General features: G+C 37.5%; 1 protein-coding gene across 1 annotated transcript in view; it reads right to left on the minus strand.

Annotated features, from left to right (window-relative positions):
• me2 (malic enzyme 2, NAD(+)-dependent, mitochondrial) overlaps window positions 1-5,257 on the minus strand; it is a 28,499-nt gene extending 23,242 nt beyond the window's left edge. Inside the window, 1 exon segment of the mRNA XM_062024268.1 lies at window positions 5,108-5,257. The gene's annotated coding sequence lies outside the window, so the exon portion shown is untranslated.
• Between the last annotated feature and the right edge of the window lie 743 nt (window positions 5,258-6,000).

The raw sequence follows: 6,000 nt of genomic DNA on the forward strand, positions 1-6,000 counted from the left end.
ACATCTCTACGCTGCTGACCCGTCTCCGCTCGGGATGGTTCCTGCTGGCCCCACCATGGACTGGACTTTCGCTGATGTGTTGGACTTTCACAATATTATGTCAGACCCACTCGACATCCATTGCTTTCGGTCTCCCCTAGAGGGGGGGGGGGGGGGGGTTACCCACATATGCGGTCCTCTCCAAGGTTTCTCATAGTCATTCCCATTGACGTCCCACTGGGGTGAGTTTTCCTTGCCCGTATGTGGGCTCTGTACCGAGGATGTCGTTGTGGCTTGTACAGCCCTTTGAGACACTTGTGATTTAGGGCTATATAAATAAACATTGATTGATTGATTGATATATATATATATATATATATACCGTATATTACCAAATAGACGCCCTTGTGCAAATAGACGCCCTTGTCCTAATAGTCGCCCGGGGTCTGAGCCCATTTTGTGAATTAACAGCCTCTTCCTAATAAACGCCTATGTCCAAATAGCCGCCCATGGGCTGTTATTTGCATAATTTAGATTAAAATCATATTGATTTAATTTTCATTAAACCCAATTTATAAGCTAAAAGGAAAAGCAAAGGTGCAATAATTCTGGTCATTACGGTAACAGCAGACGTCACGTGGGGATTCTGGGTAATCAACATATTGCAATAGGTCACCGCATATAGCGTAACACACAACAAACCCACGAGGAAAAGTTTCAACATGGCAAGCAACAGTAGCAGTGAGTTGAATGAACAGGATACCGGTACACCACAACTGATGGACGGGAATACTTTAAGGGGGAAGAAGAGAAAGTTTGACTTGACTTAAAGTTCAAGCTAGCGATTGTGAAGTATGCGGAGCAGAACTCTGGTTTGGCAGCGGCCAGGCAGTTTAACGTTGACCCAAAACGTGTACGAGAATGGTTACAAAAAAGGGAGAACTACTATCTCAGTCGGCAATCGATGAAAAACGCCCCCCCCCCCCCCCCCCCCGGATGGAGGTAGGAAGAAAGTGAGCGACGAGCTTGATGCTAATTTGTGTCAGTGGATACATCACATTCGTGGACTGAACCACCGTGTGTCCCGCAAAATGATCAGCATTAAGGCAAAGGAGTTGTATGTCACCGCGAGTGACACGAGAGACACCGGGGTGGTGTTTGGTGCAACAAGTGGCTGGCTTAATCGTGTGTGTGTGTGTGTGTGTGTGTGTGTGTGTCCGTGTGTCCGTGTTGCAAACGGTAGCCATAGCTGGATGTTGCTTTTTGGTATCCTACAAGGTGTGTGGGCTGACGGTGGCAGCTGATGGGAGTGAGGACCAGCTCATTTACTGCTTCAAGAAGGGACAGCCATGTCAGGCAGGCAGAGAGATGCTGTTGAGGGCTAGACAGCAGGCTGCTGCTGTGGTTCAGGAAGAGGAGGAGAGTGATGAGGAACAGCAGTTCCTCAATGAACTTGTGATTGAAAAGGAGGATGATGATGAGGGGGGTGAGGGAGAGGAGGAGGAGGAGGATGATGAGTGGGGTTGAGTTGCATTTGGGGTTGCGTTTGCTGCAGTATTATTGTTTTGATGGTTTTATAGAGTACTTGGTACCATAATTGTATTTTTCTTGTATGCTTCTTTATTTAAAACTTGGAGTACTGTAGCCTTTATTTTATTTAAGTGACGGTATTATAGTTCTGTTTTGATGGTGTGTTTTTTAATACTTGAGTACTTGGTACCATAATTGTATTTTTCTTGTATGCTTCTTTATTTAAAACTTGGAGTACTGTAGCCTTTATTTTATTTAAGTGACGGTATTATTGTTCTGTTTTGATGGTGTGTTTTTTAATACTTGAGTACTTGGTACCATCATTTTATTTTTCCCAGTAGGCTGCTTTATTTAAAAAGTGTATTTATTTTTAGTATTGGTATTCTATTTGACAATTGTTGCAGTACTGCCATGTTGAGGCCTTGTTGATCTCTTGTCTTTTGATAGTCTTGTTTTTTTGTTTGTATGTTTACAATAGCTTTTACATTTAAAATTGTTTGTATGAAAAAAAAATACTTGACAGTAACCATTGTAACCAAATAATGGCCTGGTGCAGGCTGGTGCAAAAATAAATAAAAGCCTTGTGCAAATAACCGCCCATGTCCTAATAGCCGCCCGGGGTCTGACCCCATTTTGTAAAATAAACGCCCGGGCTACTATTTGGTAATATACGGTATATATATATATATATATATATATATATATATATATATATATATATATATATATATATATATATATATATATATATATATTAGCGCTGCAGCAACTAATAGATTAAATCGATTAAAAAAATAGTTGGCGATTAATTTAGTCATCGTTTCGTTGGATCTATGCTATGCGCAATTTTTTTATGAACCTTTATTTATAAACTGCAACATTTACAAACAGCTGAGAAACAATAATCAAAATAAGTATGGTGCCAGTATGCTGTTTTTTTTCAATAAAATACTGGAAATTATAGAAATGTAGTTTGTCTCTTTTATCCGATTATTAATCGATTAATCAAAGTAATAAACGACAGATTAATCGATTATCAAATTAGTTGTTCGTTGCAGCCCTAATATATATATATATATATATATGTATATATATATATATATATATACATACACAAACGTATATATATACATACACAAACGTATATATACTATATATATATATATATATATATATATATATATATATATATATATATATATATATATATATATATATATATATATGTATATATACGTTTGTATATATACATATATATATACACGTTTGTATATATATATATATACACACACATATATATATACACGTTTGTATATATACACATACGTTTGTATATATATATATATATATATATATATATACACATATATGTATGTATGTATGTATGTATGTATGTATGTATGTATGTATGTACAGTATATTCATTAATACACACTTCATTACCCAACACAGAACAGAAAGTAACGGTTTTATGATGGTTACAGTTATGGTTTTGACATAATGCAATAAGGAAAATGTTTCTGGAAATGGAAAGGCAAATAAATAACCAGCGCACTCTTTTATTGACATTTATTGTCGCCTCCCACGTATTGTGTACACAAAAACACACCTTCAGGCGTGCTTTCATGAGGTAGTTTTATGATTTCAGCTTGAATACGTATGCAATATGGCCTAGGAAGTTTTTTCAGCAGCTCCAGTGAAAGTTTCAAGCGAGCGAATTATATATTAAAAAAAACTAGTGGAAGATGGCAGAGGAATTTTCTTTTCTTCAGATTTTTCTTTTAGCGATGGAGACGACGTCCAGGAAACCCACAATGCGTCTACTTGGCAACATTTGGACAAATGTATGCGTCTGGATAAAGTATTCATTTGAGTTTATCATGTAAGCCCAAATCAAAACTGTTCTCAAGTTGCCAAGCCGGGCATATTTCGCACGAGATATGCTGCCAAAAATGTATGCCAAAGTGAGGAAGATCATAGCCGCGTAATTAAGTCAAGTTACTTGGCGCTGACCAGAACCGTACGTGTGTGACAGTCCATTACATCGTCGACTGGGAATTAAAAAGTGCCTGCCTGCAAATGTATTTTTTATCTGAGTTTGATACGTTTTGTATTATTTGCACAGCTATGTTATTTATTTTACGTAGAAAGAATATTTTTCTATTTTATTTATGTTATGTAATTCTGTGCTACTTAAACAGTTTATTTTCTGTGCTGTTAATACCCATCTTGACTAACTGGGTTAATAAAAGTGCCACTGACTGTTTACAGTACAGTTGTCATTCACTTCAATTTCAGTGAATCTCGCTCAAAAATGAATATCTTTATATGTATACTTTCACCGGAAAATATATCAAGATAAATGTTGAATATCGAGTTTAAGTAAAAATATATAAAAGATATACTTTTTCGTCCATATCGCCTAGCCCTATCACTAATGACCAACATTAAAATGCAGTAGTATAGTAGGCTTAGGATTTATTAAAACAAAGCAGAGGTTCTACTGGCCCCTTTAAGACCTTTGTTAGATCGGAATCTGGGTTTAACGTGGTTAGTGGAGCTCCCCCTGGTGTTGTGGTTATGGCGGTCATTTACGTTATGGAAGTAGTTTGACATGTACTTCGGTATCAAGGAGGTGTAGCGGATTTTATAGACTAGGCTCAGTGCAAGTTGTTTTACTCTGTCCTCCACCCTGAACCAGCCCACTTTGGAGAAGTGGGTAGGAGTGAGGTGTGATCTGGGGTGGAGGTCTAGAAGTAATCTGACTAGCTTGTTCTGGAATGTTTGGAGTCTAGATTTGAGGGTTTTGGAGGTGCTGGGGTACCAGGAGGTGCATGCGTAATCGAAAAAGGGTTGAATGAGAGTTCTCGCTAGAATCTTCAAGGTGCTTTTGTTGACCAGAGAGGAGATTCTGTAGAGAAATCTCGTTTGTTGATTGACCTTTTTGATTACCTTGCTTGCCATTTTATCACAGGAAAGATTAGCCTCTAGAATGATAATTACTCCTGTAGATGAAATAAACAAACATGTATGTTTACTTTGTAGTTATTTATTTGCCAGCAAATGTTTAGTTAACGTGCCTATGAGTTCCATAACTGAGGTGCATACTGTATTATAAACATGGCTGTCAAGATGGGACATTTTTAGGTGGAGAAAAATGAACCAGCCGGTGTAATTTCTAATCCTAATGCGATTATCCATTTATCAGAGGTGATTTTTAAGGACTATGTCCTCGACATGCGAAGTGTATATCACATAACGCCAGAAGGAAGATGTTAACCTCTCCAGGCTGGGAACTCAAATCTACTGTAAGCTAACGCTGCCATTAGGAATGAATGGAGCTACTAGCGAAGAAGCTAGCTCAGCCTGCTATCACCCGCCGCCAATAACAGAACATACAACCACTAACCGTTACACTTATCGAACAATATTAATAAAAACGCTCTTGTTTATGTAGTTGGTATACAAAATAAATGAGACGAAGAAGCACTTTGTGTTTTAAAAAAGGTGACATCACAGACGACCCTCCTTCCTCAAAACTAATGCTCCAAGCGACAACAGGTTCCTCAATGTCACACACTTTAAAATAGGAACTCACCTGCTGTCGAGGATTATTGTTCTTTAAAATTAATCCCACCAGTGCATAGTTCGTGTCTCTCCCCGTGGAAGTGACAGCTCCGGCGGTCAGTCAGCAGATCGGAAGGCACCGTTGATGCGCTGAAAGAAGATTGGCATAGCACAGTAGAGAGGACTGTGGACGCTCAGCCAATCAGAAGCCGGGATTTCTGTTCAACATTTACCGTAAAAAACGATGTGCGCAATGCTTTTTTTTAAAAACCCATTCTCCACTATGTGACGTCACTCTACCGTAAAACCTACAAGAGGAAAACTTTCACATTTTGAGCAACAAGTGACTGAAATAATATTTGATGTCTAAACTTAAACAATTATAAAGTAATGTTTAAGTACAAATGCATTAGTTAAAATGTGAAATTATTTATGATATTTTCTATTAATGAAATTAATCATAAACACGATGTGAAATAAACGTGCTAAGTAACTAAATTACTGGTCCATGTATGGGTTTCAGGAAATGAACAATTCATTTTAATATGAAAAATATTTATATAATTTTATAAATGCATAGAATTTCGTTTTAATCAATCAATCAATCAATCTATCAATGTTTATTTTTTGCTATTATTATTTTATACGCCTTTCATCTCTATCCTCCTTCAAAACCGCAATAAAAGTTTACAACCCTTAACTAGCACCCTCCCCGGATTGCTAATAATCAAATGCTAATAATCAAATGTAAACAATCAAATGCAGATACTTTTTCTTATGCCTTCTGATCTCTCTCTCTCTCTCTCTCTCTCTCTCTCTCTCTCTCTCTCTCTCTCTCTCTCTCTCTCTCTCTCTCTCTCTCTCTCTCTCTCTCTCTCTCTCTCTCTCTCTATGTCCACTACTTGCTGTCCATATCCTACCCCC

This window comes from Entelurus aequoreus, linkage group LG17, assembly GCF_033978785.1.
Source record: "Entelurus aequoreus isolate RoL-2023_Sb linkage group LG17, RoL_Eaeq_v1.1, whole genome shotgun sequence".
NCBI lineage: Eukaryota > Metazoa > Chordata > Actinopteri > Syngnathiformes > Syngnathidae > Entelurus > Entelurus aequoreus.